Source organism: Peromyscus californicus, unplaced genomic scaffold (genome assembly GCF_007827085.1).
Source record: "Peromyscus californicus insignis strain IS unplaced genomic scaffold, ASM782708v3 Scaffold_14__1_contigs__length_90479793_seg_2, whole genome shotgun sequence".
NCBI classification, from domain to species: domain Eukaryota; kingdom Metazoa; phylum Chordata; class Mammalia; order Rodentia; family Cricetidae; genus Peromyscus; species Peromyscus californicus.
In genome coordinates, this window is record NW_026294436.1 from 20,029,844 (window position 1) to 20,044,520 (window position 14,677).

A 14,677-nucleotide genomic window follows, 5' to 3' on the forward strand; every position below is an offset into this window, starting at 1 on the left:
GATCCGGGTGGGGGCTGGCAGCCCCCAAGCAGCAAGAATGAAGCAGGATAGAGCTTTGGAACTCTCCTCAACATCCTCCAGCTCTGGAGCTCATCAACAGAACACTGGCCTTGCAGTCCAGCCCTGCACTGTAAGAAAATGAAATGATGAAAGGGAGCAAACGCACCCACCCTGTAGAGGTCTCGAGACCGACTGGGCTGGACCTTTAAAAAGCAAACACTGACTTTGCTCCCTGAACCTGCCCCACCATCCTTAGATGGTCAGACAAGCAAAGATGAGTGTTCCTTCGTCACACAGGTTGGTGTGGAGCCTTTGGCTCCATCTCACAGTCTTACTAAGGCGACCTCTGTCTGCATACTCCGCAACCCCCCCCCCCCAAATGTTCAGGCTGGAACCCAAGGTTTTATGATTGCTAGTCTGTCACTATGAGCTCTCATTAAGGTGTAGCAACCCCCCAGACCTTGACCTTTTTTTTTTTTAGGTGTGTGCTATTTTTTGTCATTTTTTTTCTTTTTTTAAACTGAAAATAGATTTTTCCACTCAATTTCCCTTCCCCAAACTTCTAGATTGTCCTTCATCTTCCCAAACCCACATCTATCTATCTATCTATCTATCTATCTATCTATCTATCTATCTATGTATCTCTCTATGTATCTATGTATCTATCTATCTCCCTTTCTCATTAAAAAATAAACAGGCATCTAAAAAAATGATAAAATAGGGCGGTGGTGGCGCACACCTTTAATCCCAGCACTCGGGAGGCAGAGGCAGGCGGATCTCTGAGTTTGAGGCCAGCCTGGTCTCCAAAGTGAGTTCCAGAAAAGGCGCAAAGCTACACAGAGAAACCCTGTCTCGAAAAACCAAAAAGATAAAATAAAAACAAACCAGACTAGGACAAAACAGACAAACAGAAACCAAGGAGTCAAGGAAAAGGTACAAGAAACACAGACACCGAGAAAAACACATTTACACACACAGAAATCTCATAAAAACACAAAATCGGAAACCATAATATGTAAGCGAAAGACTTGTAAGGTAAAAAACAAACAACCATTAAATGCATTCTGTGTTGGCCATCTGCTGCTGGACACGGGGCCTACCCTTGAGTGTGGCTGTACACCCAGTGAGACTCGGGTGGAGAAAACGAAGTTTTCCTTTTCAATCTGTTATCAACTGCAGATAGGTTCAGGGCTAGGGATGGCAGCTGGTGTCCACTTCCCCTCTCAGCACACTAGGGTCCCAGATGGCCTAGACCTGTGCAGGCCCTGTGCATGCTGCCACAGTCTCTGAGGGGACACTAGCCCTTTTCCCCATTCCCTCTGCCTTGCTAAAAACTGCTAGATTATGTTCCAAAAGCTGGCCACCAAGGTCTAGTCCCTTATTTGGGGACTACCAAGGTCCAGCTATCAGAAGCCCCCTTTGGATCACCAAATTAACATGCTCAATTAAAATTAAACACTTCATCCTAACATGGGGTTCCCCCTTTACCTTTATAAACCACCATTTTCCTATGGTTGCCACATCCATCTCCCCTCTATCCAGAGGCAGTCCCTTGTCCCGCTGGGATAAATACCTGTACCCCTTCCCCTTCCCCATTCCATCTCCTTTACCACCACGTCCTAGCCCATTCTAACACAGACCTCCCCTCTCTCTTCTTAAAAATTACACCTGCAAGGTCATTTGCTGCTGTTTTTCTGCCAAGTCAGAAAGGAGACATTTTAACTTTTCTTTCCTGCTTAATAAAGGATCTCTCTGTGAAAACAGGTGTGGTTCGTGCCCGATCCTGGGTCTGGGAGGGAGCCCCCACTGTGCAGGAGTCCCCTTCAGTCTCCAATGAGTTTATCAGTCCTGTTGTGTCTAGAAGGCCTTGTTTCCTTGGTATCTTCCATCCCCGCTGGCTCTTACAATTTCTGTCTCCTCTTCCACAAGGTTCTCTGAGCTCGGAGGGGAGGGATTTGATGGAGACATCCTATTTAGGACTGAGTGTTCCAAGGTCTCTCCCTCTCTGCACACTGTCCAGTTGTGGATTGTATTTGTTTCCATCTACTTCAGGAGGTTCTCTGATGATGGCTGAGCAAAGGCACCATTCTGAGTGGAGCAGAATGTCGTTAGGAGTCATTTTATCACAGCGTTCCTTTAGAAGAATAGCAGAATTTGGTTTCCCTTAGGCCCATGGCCTTTCTAGTCTCGGGGTCTTGGCGACCCAAGCAATGTGGGGCATGGGTTCCAATCAGACAGTGGTTGGTTATGCCCACGACGTCTGTGACACTATTGCACCAGCGTATCTTCCAGAAGGTCACGATTTTAGACTAAAGGTTTGCAGCTGAGGTGGTGGTGTTTAGGTTTCTCCTCCGGTAGTGTGCTGAGTACCTTTCAGTACCGTGAACACTAGTCAGTAGGGACGAAAGCTCTAGAGAGGCGTCAGCTCGACTTCTCTGTGTTCAGTGAGTTATGTGGGTGTTCTCTTCAGCCATAGCACCTCACCATCACTTTGAAGAGACCAACCAATAGCCTTGGCAACAGTCTGGAATGTCTGCAGGTTTCCATGGGGTCTCGTTGGCCAACAACTCAATTAGGTGTAACTCATTCCCAACCCTGAAGGGTTCATTCAGTGGCAAGAGCTATCTAGTTGGGACTGTGTCTTCCTGTTATTTGGTGATTCCATTTAGATTTTTTTCATATATGTATATATTTTAAGAAGCGTCTACTGCAGATTTTCATCCTACCCCTCAAATGGCCCTTAATTTCAGTTGTTCCTTTCTATATCCCCTCCCTCTCTCCATTTAACCCAGTTCCAGGCAAAGTACCCCTCAGCCCTTGCCATTTCTGAGACAGGATCTCAGGCTGGCCTCCATCCTCCTGCCTCTTTAGCAGCTGGTGTTACATGTGTATGCCCCCAGAACTGATGTCCTAAACGTCCTTCTGGTGTCCCCAACAGCTAGCCTCTCTCTGACATGCACGACACAGTGCAGGTCCTCAGATGCCCACAGTGAGGGACACTGGCTTGGGAAGGAAGCCCAAGCAAGCAGAGGGCCCTGCTTTTCTGGACCAGTCACTGCACTGAGCATGAACTACCACACCTCCCCTCCCTGGAAGGATACATCTCTTCAGAACTCACCAGTTCCTCAGAATATCATTTCCCTCTAAGGGGTGCCCACTAGTGGGAAACGCCATTCCATTAATGGGGGGGCAGTGGCATGCCAATCCCAAGAACAAGGGGAATGTGGGGACCAAAGGATGGCCACAGATGAAAAACAAGCTGCGTTTACTCGTCATGCAAGAGGAATTTCATCTTTGCCACACAGACCTTCTGCCATGTCGGGGCTGGGCAGCATGTGGCTTCAGCTTGGTGACATGTCTAGGTTCTACAAACTAAGCTCTGGTTCTCTTTTGAAAACATCAGGTGACATCAGGTGAAACCGTGGCTTTGCAGAACCGCAAAGAGGGCTGAAACCCCAGTACCCTCCCCCTCTTAACTTTCATTTTATATACATGGGTGTTTTGCCCGCATATATGTCTGTGTACATGTGTGCCTGATACTCAAAGGGGCCAGAAGAGGGTATTGGATACCCTGGGACTAGAGTTAAGCAGAACACAATATGAGTGCTGGGAATGAATCTGGGTCCTCTGGAAGAGCAACCATGCTCTTAACCACTGAACCAGCCCTTCCTTTTTTTTCTCTATTTCTTATTGTGCTTTTTTTTTTTTTTTTTTTTTTTTTTGGTTTTTTGAGACAGGGTTTCTCTGTGTAGCTTTGGAGCCTGTCCTGGAACTTGCTCTGTAGACCAGGCTGGCCTCGAACTCACAGAGATCCGCCTGCCTCTGCCTCCCGAGTGCTGGGATTAAAGGCGTGCGCCACCACCGCCCGGCTTCTTATTGTGCTTTTAACCTGTCCTTTTAGTGTTATCTCATCATCACTAATAGGATGGGTGCTGTGGAAAAGACACGTGGCCAAGTCCTCCTGAACAAACACCGTGGCAACCGCTCTTACTTCAAATGCATCTCCCACACCACCACCGGACACCTTTTTAGAGACAGTGTCTCTCTACCTAGACCAACTGTCCTGGAACTCGCTCTGTAGACCAGGCTGGCCTCAAACTCACAGAGATCCGCCTGCCTCTGCCTCCCATGTGCTGGGGTTACACACATGCACCGCCACCGCCCGGCTCTAATGCACTTTTAAATAATTACACCCTGCTCAGCCTGTATAATGTCCCTTGGACGTATAACGTTTTCAAGGCTGACCATTCAGTACTGGATGAACAATTGGTGTGCTCCTCCCAGGGGGAGGCTCTCTCCTGCTCTCAGCATCCTTTCGTTGTCTATAGTTCTTTGGGTAGTGTCAAGGCCTCGTGAGCATCCCCCCTTCTGTGTTAGCCCGTCTGTTGGTGTCATCCTTGTTCAGTTCACATTCAGGCAGCCATGTTTGTGAGATAACATGGGTGTGGCTTCTGACATTTCTAGGAGATACAATCTTACAGTAAGCTTCCTGTTCTCCTGGCTCTTAACAATTGTTCCACTCTCTTTTGCAATGATGCCTGAGCCTTGGGTGCGAGAGTTGTGTTGTGGATGTTCCCACTGACACTGGCCTCCACGACTCTGCATTTTTGATCGGTGGTGGTTTTCTGTAATGGCCCCCACCTGTTGCAAAGGGAAGTTCCCTTGATAAGGGGTGCGAACTCCACCTCTCTGTGGGCATAAGGATAAATATTTAGAACGTAATTAGGGATTGTGCTGGTTCAGTAGAGTGGTGGTGGTAGATTCTCCTTTCAACATCCATGACTTCACTAGAGCTGGGTAGTTATCTAGATTTCTAGTACCAGGCATGATTTCGCTCTTGTCAACCATCTTAAGCCCAATGAAAGCGCCATTGGTGACGGCCAAGGTGTGCGCCACAACTGCGCCCTTAAGGCATTGGGCTGTGCTGTGCGCTGCTGTGGTTCAGAGGCATTACAGCTGGATAGAACCGTGGGCTGCTTCCTTCCTTCGGAAGCTTACATGGTACCTTTTGGTACCAAGTCCCCAGGGAGGAGACTTTCAGGTTAAATCTAGCTCCTATCCTCCGGGTTCTGTATCCAAAACCAAGGACTTTTCTTAACAGCCAATGTACTAACTCTTTAAGCCTGCTACTTCATCTGTAAATATGATGATGTGGACATGGACACACACACACACACACACACACACTGAGTGTGGTTTTGAGTAGTAAATGAGATAATAGATGAAGCCCAGTTCCTAACCACTTGACTGTGATGACTGTAACCAAAACAATCAGATAGATTAGGAGAGGCCCGTGGGCAGGAACGGGGAACCGCCTGACCTGCTTGTCAATCACTGAGACTGCCTCACTTTACACTTCTGAGTCTCCACCTGTGGTGGAGCTCACACTCACTACCTTCTTGCAGGCAGGCTGGAGAGTTATCAAGTTACTGTATATAAAGTGCTTAGCACAAGTCTGCCGAAGACGGAGTGGCAACCAACCGACCACACAGTACTAATAAATGTATACTGAATAAATGAATGAATCGTACTGAATAAATGAATGAACTGGATAAAGTGGGCATCTCTGTGGGCCCAGAGCTTTAGCTCCAAAGCAGGATATATTCTGAAGGTACTCCTTAGGGCATTTAAACACCAGCCTCCATACCTCATGTGCCCACACCCTGTTCCGTGATTGGCACCTCCACACAGTAGCCTAGGGTCCCCGCAGGCTGGGGAAAGACGTCTGATTCTTGTCCTAGCTCCTCTCACTCGCTGCCTACAGCCATCCCACTGCAGCAGCAAAGAAAAGGATCGGCAATCAAGATGGGTAAGTGCCTCAAAAGATGAAGAAGTCAGTGGTCGCTGGTCACCAAGAAAGCCACAGGCACTGTGGACAGGAAGGTCGGCAGCCGTCAGCAGGGACCACCTATCTATGCTGCCCCGGGAAATGAGGGCTTCCCTGGGGACTCGAGGATCTAGCTCCCCAGCTTGAGCAGAGGACACAAAAGGACAAAGCAGGTGGCCAGCGGCACTCAGTCACCAACCCCGGCACCTGTAACCAACACAAGTCTGTTTCTCCCCCCATGCTTCTCTTCCCCATCTGGGACCCGCGCCTCGAGTAACCCTCACTGTCACCATCTCCCCAAACACCAGGTTCCTCAGAAGCCCCAGTTCAGCAGCCAGTGATCACGTGACCTTCACTCACCAGGGAACAGTGTTTCGTCCATTTTCTCTGCAGAGGCCGCATTTCCTCTCCCGTTATCTACTCCAGGGCCAGCCACAAGATTGACATTTCTTTTGTATTTTCACAGGACACCCCCCCCCTCGCCCGTCCCCTCCCTATGCACCCATGCCGTGCCGTTTTGTGTGTGTGTGTGTGTGTGTGTGTGTGTGTGTGTGTGTGTACGTGTACACACATATGTATACATGTGAATGAATGTTCGTGTGGGTACATGCCTGTGTGTAGGCCAGAGTTCAAACTCAGGTGTCATTCCTCAAGTGTGACCTTTAATTTTATAGGTACCCTTTTCTATTGGCTTTGGCTTTTTCTTTTTTTTTTTAAGCATTTATTTATTTATTATGTATACAGTGTTCTGTCGGCATGTATCCCTGCAGGCCAGAAGAGGGCACCAGCTCTCATTACAGATGGTTGTGAGCCACCATGCGGTTGCTGGGAATTGAACTCAGGACCTCTGGAAGAGCAGCCAGTGCTCTTAACTGCTGAACCATCCCTCCAGCCCGGCTTTGGCTTTTTCAAAGGGGCAGAGAAGCAAGGAGGAGGCAGCCTCATAGCCTCTAACCCATCTGAAAGCACTCAACAAACAGTGGCCAGCCTTCCCAGAAGTCTGCCCTGCCCCAGCCTCAGCTTCCCTCACCAACTGTCTTTGGAAACTGAGGCAGCAGCCAAGACTTGGCAAAGGGGAAAGATGACGAGTGGGCAAGGGAGGGATCTTGAGGCAGCACCAAGAAGAAGAGACTTGTAGTGGAGACATCCATAATGTTTTAAAAACATGAGCATGAGGCAATCAGACACGTTTTCAGGTGGCCGCTGCGGAGGTGAGTCACACCAGTGCATGTGGCTAAGGACCCCCAACTACAGCCAGACTTTCTTGAGTGTTTACTTCATGCCCAGCATTATACAAACTGTTCTTTACTCCTACTAGTTCATTTATTCTTCCGAGGAACTGTCTGAGGTAGGCAGTGTTGTTAACCTCCATTTCTCACTGAGGCGATCTGAGGCCCCGGCAGCCAGACATTGCAATCTACCTCTCAACCAGGAAACAGGAACTGGGTAACATGGGGCGTCAGCTTCAGCTCTGTCAGGCCATTCACCGGCCCTCTGAAACAGTTACTCTTAATCATCTCTCTTACGGATGAGGACACCAGATATGAGGAGGCAAAAGTCACAGCCAATGGCACTTGAGGCTGCACTCAGACTGGCTGATGAGCCCTTCTCTAAAGCCCGTTGTGGCCATGGAGAACTGTCACCTGAACCTGAACGGGTCCCCTCCTGCTGGCCCAGCGCTGCTCCCCGGCTTGGGGAAGCTCCCAGCAAGCCTGGCAGAATAGACCGAGGTTCCCAGGCCATGCCGGCACTCACTCCCAGAGACCAGAACAGTCCATGTGGGGCGCTCGCTGTGGCCAGCTCACCGCTGTGGCCTGCTCACCACTGTGGAAGGGACAAGGGTTTCAAAGCCCTAGTTGTAACCACAATATCTTCCTGGCACTTGAGGGGCTGCCTGGCCCCCATCTCCCTTACACATATCACTGCTTTGGTTTCCAACCTCTCCTTCATGCTGCCTGTCCCCAGGCTGTCACTACCCTCTGAAGCTTCCTGTTCACCCCCAAACTCTCCCCAGCATTGACAGATGTCTCAGGAACGGGTGTGGTCACTCTTACTTGCTTTTTTTTTTTTTTAAATACTGTAAAAGGAATGTTTACTCTCTGTAGAAATGTACAAAAACTCTATGTAAAGTAACATAAAGATAGAAAATCTGAATTCCCATCAGTCTGGAGGTGGCTGCTCACTCATCATCTGGCATATGTCTATTGATGCTTTTTCCAATCCTGGTTCTCATCACTGAGCTTGGAATAAAGTTTTTCTCCTATTTCTCCCACGAAATTGCTACCAATGGAGTCTCTGTGCTACTAAAAACTAAATATTCTTTGAGCTGGGTGTGGTGACAAGTGCCTGTAACCCCAGCACCCGTGAGGCTGAGGAAGGAGGATCTCAAAGTCAGCCCGGGCTACACAGTGAGTTCAAGGCCAGTTTGAGCTACACCTTAAGACCCTATTTCAAAAATCCAAGGGAGGGCTGGGTGGTGGCAGCACACGCCTTTAATCCCAGCCCCTAGGAGGCAGAGGCAAAGGGATCTCTGTGAGTTCAAGGCTAGTCTGGTCTACAAATCAAGTTCCTGGGGTTGGGGGTGGGAGGATCCAAGGGATGGAAATACAGCCCAGTGGCAGTGTTTTCTCAGCATTCACCAGGCCCTAAGAGTTCCTTGGGCAGCCCTTTTTTTGTTTGTTTGGTTTTTCGAGACAGGGTTTCTCCGTGTAGCTTTGCACCTTTCCTGGAACTCCCTCTGTAGCCCAGGCTGGCCTCGAACTCACAGAGATCCGCTGGGCAGCCATTTTTAATGTTTGTATATCTTCCACCCTATACCCCATACCACCACCACCCCCAAACCCCAGCCAGCATCACTGTTCTGCGGAATCAGCTGTTCTGCTGTGACAGGTGGGGAAGCAAGAGCACAGTGGACCTCACCTGCCTCCTCCTAAAGACGAAAGAGCAAGGAGGCCCTATATGGAGGATGGGGGCCATGACCAAGAATCAAGCCCAAGGCCAAAAAGCTTCTAGAAAAAAGAGGTCCATCTACGTGTCACAGGGCTTCACTCCAGAGGAAACATCATGTCCTGCTCTATCTCTGCCTTTTGCCGCCACGAGACGGGGGCTCTCACCGACTCTGGAGCGAGGCTGGCGGCCAGCGAGCATCGGCAATCCTGTCTCGGTGCCATCCACCCACCCCGAGCAGGGGTTGCAGGAGGCATGTGCAGCAGTCCATGGCTTCTTATAAAGGCACTGGGAATGTGAAATCAAGTCTTCACGCTAGTGCAGCCAGGACAGAACCATCTCCTCAGCCCTCGGACGACTTTTTCTTTCTTTCTTTTTCTTTCTTTCTTTCTTTCTTTCTTTCTTTCTCTCTCTCTCTCTCTCTCTCTCTCTCTCTCTCTCTCTCTCTCTCTCTTTCTTTCTTTTTTTAAGATGGAAATAAGTATTGGTTATGATGTGGAACATAAAATGAGGCTATTGTGGAGAACAGCATGGTGATTCCTCAAAAAGAGCAGACGCAGAATTCCCGTGTGACCCAGCATCCCCTTCCAGGTATACATACAGCCCCAAGAACCGAAAGCAAGCTCTGCTTCTAGACGACTTGCTACAGCACTATGACAACCAGAGGAAACAAACCAACAATATGCAGTTTATAGATACAATGGATTCTTTGCCTTAAAAAGGAAGGAAATGACATGGTATAACATGAATGAACCATGAAACATGCTAAGTGAAAAAAAGCCGGACGTAAAGGACAACCACTGTGTGTTTTCACTTGTGAGGGGCTGGAATACAGAGACGAAAAGGCTAGAGTTCCAGACACTGAGAGGAGCCAATTTCAGGGTAGAGCAACCTGCTCAGAGGAGGGATGGTGGAGTTGATGATTGTCGCTTAACAGTGTGAAGGGCGAGAATGCCCTTGAACTATATTTCACAATGGTGTATCGGTAAATTCAATGCGATGTATATTTTGACACACATTGTTTGCTTTGTTGAGACAGGGCCTCAATCGGTAGCCTAGGCTGACAATAAACTCATGGTAATCCTCCTGCCTCAGCTTCTCAAGTGCTGGGTTTATAGGCGTGTGCCACCACCCTGGCTCGCTTTGCTTGTTTGTTAGTTCTTTTCTTCTTAATCAAGAAGCACCGTCTGGAGTTCAGTGGTGGATTACTTGCCTAGCATGTGTCAAGGCCCTGAGTTCCATACCTAGTGCCCGCTCACACCCACACCCACAAACCAGGGAGAAACTGGTCATAAACTGCACTTTGCACACCTTTAATCCACACGTAAGCTGAGACAGGAGTGTGACAGCCCCCTAGACTGGTGACTAGTCTGAGATGGAGCTGCTCACAAGGCCATAATTAAAGTCACTAATTGAAGAGTCTAGAAATGGCCAGCGCCAGACAGTGTGAGGCCCGCTCCGCCATCGAGGTCTTTCCCCACAGTCTCTAAGAAAGATTAAAGGCTTCCACCTGCAACACAGACACAAGGTGTACTCAGACCCTTCAGCGGGGAGGCAGGAAGCCTGGGGTAGGGGAAGATATTTAGTCTTCCCTCAAAGCTGTCTTTCCCAGAAGTCCCTTCTTCACAGGTCCCTCTTGGGTGACCGTTTGGAGCTAGACTGACCCCTGGTTTCCAGAACAGCTCTGCTGCGGACTTGCGGTATACTCTGGGCTGTGAAATAAGGTTACTTCCAGGTGCCCCACTGTGTACAGAGGACACAGAACAGTGAAGTGTCACAGCAGCTGCCCTGGGCTGCGGAGCCACTGGGGAGGGCAGGACCAATGCCATCCCAATCGTCGGGGAATAATCCACTTGAGGTCATGGACACTGGCTTCTGCTGGCCCCAAAGTCCCACTAGCCCTAAGGGCCATCTGATGTTTTATTTTCTGATTTTTTTTTAAATTTATGTATTTTATGTATATGAGTGATGCACTTGCATGCATGCCCGCATGACAGAAGAGGGCATCAGATTCTATTATAGATGGTTGTGAGCCACCATGATGTTGCTGGGAATTGAACTCAGGGTCTCTGGAAGAGCAGCCAGTGCTCTTAACCGCTGAGCCATCTCTCCAGCCCCATTTTCTGATTTTTTTTATCTAGTATTTTACTGACAAAAACCACCCTCATTCTCTCTTGACTAAGAACCCATCACCGAGTTTACAGTGTCCACAGAATAGCCTGTACTCTGTAGCCTGATGATGAGTGCAGGCCTCTCGGATGGCAGCCCACCCCAAGGACCCGAGGGACTTCCTATGCTGACTGGAAAGCCACCAGCATCCTCATTCATCTGTTTGATGAAAGAGAGGGACGACAATCCCGAGGCATCTCTGATCCATCAGACCACTGAGGCTCCTCCTGTGGCTTCCCTTCCCCCACAGTCTGCAGACCTGACCCAGGGGAGGGCAGGGGGTCAATGATGGGGTCAGTGGAAGCGCCTAGCTCTGCACTTAGGAAGAGTTTAACCCTCTTCCTCCCGGCCCGAGACTCTCCGCCCTAACAGATCTGCCTACATGGAGGAGGAAAGTGTAACCGCAGAAGGCCTGGACGGGTGGAGTGAGTTCAGAGTGTGCTAGAGAGAGCCTGCCCAGATGTGAGCCCCACCCCCACCCCGTGCAATGCTGGCCGGGCTTCCTAAGGTCTTCAAGCCTCAGCTTTCCACTCAGCACGAGAGATCACTGGGGGCCCTCGGCACACTTATTTTCTGTCCATGGACTTGATACACTGGATGATTTACACAGCCCCACTCACTCACAGTGAGTCTGGCGCACATCACCCAGACATTTGCACAGAGAGTCAGTTATTACTTTTCCCAGTGATTAAATTATAGGTGAGAAGGCTCAGGCCTTTGATGCAAAGTCAGGGAGGCGGGTGGGGGAAGAGAGTATGCTGAGGCCCCAACTTCCACCATGATGAGCAGACACAGCGGCACAGGCATCTTCTGGGTGATCTCAAACTAAACAGTGTGCTCAACCTTTTTTTTTTTCCTGTTTGAGACAGGGTTTCTTTGTGTAGCTTTGGCCGTCCTGTAACTCGCTCCATAGACCAGGCTGGTATAGAACTCAGAGATCTGCCAGCCTCTGTCTCCTGAGTGCTGAGATTAAAGGTGTGTACTATACTCAGCTAGTGTTTAACCTTTTGACATTGAAAGTCCACCCTACAGAACCACACAACCAACTTACAAGAACAAACAAAAGAATTGCTTGCAACAACACCCCATGATATTTCAAGTAAGTTGAGGATTTTGTGCCTGTCCCAATTCATAGCCATGCTCGGTGGCATGCATCCCTGGGCTTGGAAATCCCTGGAATCTTCAACAAGGCTGGTCTGCAAGCCGGACACATGTCACCAACTAGGAAATCGAAGCTCAGAGGAGGGAGCAGAATGCAACCTCGGGTCAGCTTGACTCCAAATCCCAAACCACAGACCAGACCCTCTGCGAAGGGGCCGCTTCTTATGGACTCTCCAGGCCCCACTGAACCCTTGCCATCTGTGGAATCTGCAAGTAGCAGGGACTGTTCCCTGCCGCCATGGTCCAAGGAGGAAGCAGGCCCATAAGAGCCTTGCAGACTTCACTTCCTGCCAGTCTCCTGCAGCATCCAGCATCAGAGTCCAAAGGTCAGCTAAAGGCTGTTGGCTATTCTAAATGATTAAAATGCACAGTCCAGCTTCCAGCATTTGTGGGTGGCAGTTCCAGGCCTCCGTTGGCCCTACCTGACTAGAACTACTGCCTTTAGTTAAAGGAGACGGAAAAGGCAATGTCCTGTGATTGGAGCAGTCATTCATTTTTGTCACACCTACCCTGCACGTTTATTCTTTCAGAGCCCATGCCCTAGCCCAGCTGCCGGGGGGGCTAGGATAGCAGTTCTGACCTTGGTTTCTTTGGGTGAAATGGCCGCTGATAACAGTAACCACAGCAGCCAGTAACAGCAGCAAACACCTGGATGAGATCCCTCCAGGTCAGGCTCCATCCTAGGCACTTCTCACATAAACCTTTTTATGAACCCTCCCCACGCCTGCACTGGTGGCCCAGCACTTAGAAGAAGCGCCGGGGCAACGTAACTTGGTGAAGGCGTACAGTGCATCTGCTTCCCGAACCCAGCGGAGGAAGGCTGTGGAAAGCTGAAGGAGGCTGCCAGATGCCAGTGTCTGTGCCCACCATGCCTGGGGAGGTACTCTTCCAGAGAGCGTGATCGGGGTACCGGGTGGCATCTTGTCCCTGCCCAGGACAAGCCTCAGTGGCCAGCCGCTTCCACACTGGCCACAGATGAAGAACAATAACACACACATCACTTCACTGAATCCTTTTATCTTTTATTATTCCTTTTCCTACTGTGAGAAAACTCTGCCCCCGAGGAAACAGCTTCCAGGCTGGCAGCCGTGCGGCTTCAAAAGTCGGCCTGCTCTTCTGAATCACTCAAAAAAGTGTTAACACTTCCTTTTCTTCTGTCTCTGCTGTAAGCAAGACTTCTCTGGTTCTTCGGCGGTCCTTATTTTTCTCTAAAGCTGCTCTCCCTGTCATGTGGGTTCTTATCCGCCATGTCCATCATGTCCGTCATGTGGGCTAGCTGACCTCTGTGATGCCCTTACTCAAATTGCATGGCATCCCTCGCCCTCCCCGACATCCTCTTCTCTCTTCTCCAAGAAGCTGCTGAGATTCACAGCTTGCCTGCCCAGGGTTTGTTTGTTGTTTTTTGTTTTGTTTTTGTCTTTAAAATCTAATAAATTTGTCCTTAAATTTCAAGGCAGGGGGGTGGGCTGTCCATTCTGATATTTGCCAGAAATCATAGTTCCGACGGAGCAGAGCCAGGACACAAATCTAGGTCTGACCTGGCCTCTCACTCAGCCTCTCTCTCCAGGCACACTGGGATGGCTACAGCCCCCCAGCTTCCTCAGATCCCACAGAGCAGTCTTCGAAGACAGTGGAGCCTGCTTGCCTCTTCTCCCATCTCACCCAACCCTTCCATAATGAGGTCTTGGTAAAGTTTATGGGAATGTCCTTCCTTTCCAAATATACATCAAACCAGGCAGGGCATGGTAACTGTTGTGATCATCCTCAACCCCATAGCTCAAAACTAATCAGGGCGACATGAGACCCTGTCTCGCAAACACTGACCGCCAAACCATTGCCTTCCAAAAAGGACATGTAAAGATTGGCCTGGAATGCCACCTGGCCCTTCTTCAGAAAGCCAGAACATGCAGGTGTCTTAAGCAAGGTGGTGATACCCAACAAGCCATGGGCAGCATGGGTCAGGCAGATGGTTAGAGTAACGTGGCTCCCACGCTGCTAGCCCGAACCCCACACCCTAGAGCCACTAGCCTTGGCAAGGCAAGGCAAGGCCCCTCAGTCGCCAGCCATTCAGCACAATGGGGAAGGCGGCAACAATGGCCTCAAATGCAAAGGAAAAGAAGAGAGACTGCTGGGAATTTTCGCGGGACAATACGAGACACTTCAGCCTGAATGAACCAGCCACCCATTCTGAAAGTTCTCTGAAACACCCTCTGTGTCCCCATTGTCAACCAAGTCCCAGCATTGTGGCTGGGGCCAAGGTTTGGCTGAGCCGGGTGGGCTCCGTCTAATTGCAGTCTTCTACGTCAATTCCCGCTGCTCCTTCTGACCCTGCAGGGCTCCCTCCTGAGTCTCTGGGCCGGTCCTCACAGCACCTGACCCGATGGTGTCCCACCTATGCTGACGTGAAGAACACTGGGGATGCTATGGAGCTTGGGTGCCATGAACTGCGTCTGGTCTTCTTGTGAGCCCCTGGCAGGAGCCTTGCGCTCTTTGAGCCATGAGCAACTGGCCTCAGAGTGAGGAGGCCACCAGCTGCCCCTGGGAACAGTAATGGGCCAAACCTCACAGGTGGAA

The 14,677-nt window shown here is 49.9% G+C and overlaps 1 protein-coding gene across 4 annotated transcripts in view; it reads right to left on the bottom strand.

Annotated features, from left to right (window-relative positions):
- Positions 1-14,677, bottom strand: part of Sox13 (SRY-box transcription factor 13) — a 104,366-nt gene that overhangs the window by 22,363 nt on the left and 67,326 nt on the right. The gene's annotated exons all lie outside the window — the stretch shown is intronic.